Source organism: Bufo bufo, chromosome 6, assembly GCF_905171765.1.
Source record: "Bufo bufo chromosome 6, aBufBuf1.1, whole genome shotgun sequence".
Taxonomy (NCBI): domain Eukaryota; kingdom Metazoa; phylum Chordata; class Amphibia; order Anura; family Bufonidae; genus Bufo; species Bufo bufo.
This window is the reverse complement of record NC_053394.1, coordinates 163,328,549-163,329,401: the sequence shown is the minus strand read 5'-3', so window position 1 is coordinate 163,329,401 and position 853 is coordinate 163,328,549.

Genomic DNA, 853 nt, shown 5'->3' with positions numbered 1-853 from the left:
GAAGTTGGGGAATGTGTTTTGGGGTGTCATTTTACATATACCCATGCTGGGTGAGAGAAATATCTTGGTCAAATGCCAACTTTGTATAAAAAAATGGGAAAAGTTGTCTTTTGCCAAGATATTTCTCTCACCCAGCAAGGGTATATGTAAAATGACACCCCAAAACACATTCCCCAACTTCTCCTGAATACGGCGATACCACATGTGTGACACTTTTTTGCAGCCTAGATGCGCAAAGGGGCCCATATTCCAAAGAGCACCTTTAGGATTTCACAGGTCATTTACCTACCTAACACACATTAGGGCCCCTGGAAAATGCCAGGGCAGTATAACTACCACACAAGTGACCCCATTTTGGAAAGAAGACACCCCAAGGTATTCCGTGAGGGGCATGGCGAGTTCCTAGAATTTTTTATTTTTTGTCACAAGTTAGTGGAAAATGCTGATTTTTTTTTTTTTTTTTTTTTTTTATACAAAGTCTCATATTCCACTAACTTGTGACAAAAAATAAAAACTTCCATGAACTCACTATGCCCATCAGCGAATACCTTGGGGTCTCTTCTTTCCAAAATGGGGTCACTTGTGGGGTAGTTATACTGCCCTGGCATTCTAGGGGCCCAAATGTGTGGTAAGGAGTTTGAAATCAAATTCTGTAAAAAATGACAAGTGAAATCCGAAAGGTGCTCTTTGGAATATGGGCCCCTTTGCCCACCTAGGCTGCAAAAAAGTGTCACACATCTGGTATCTCCGTACTCAGGAGAAGGTGGGGAATGTGTTTTGGGGTGTCATTTTATATATACCCATGCTGGGTGAGAGAAATATCTTGGCAAACGACAACTTTTCCCATTTTTTT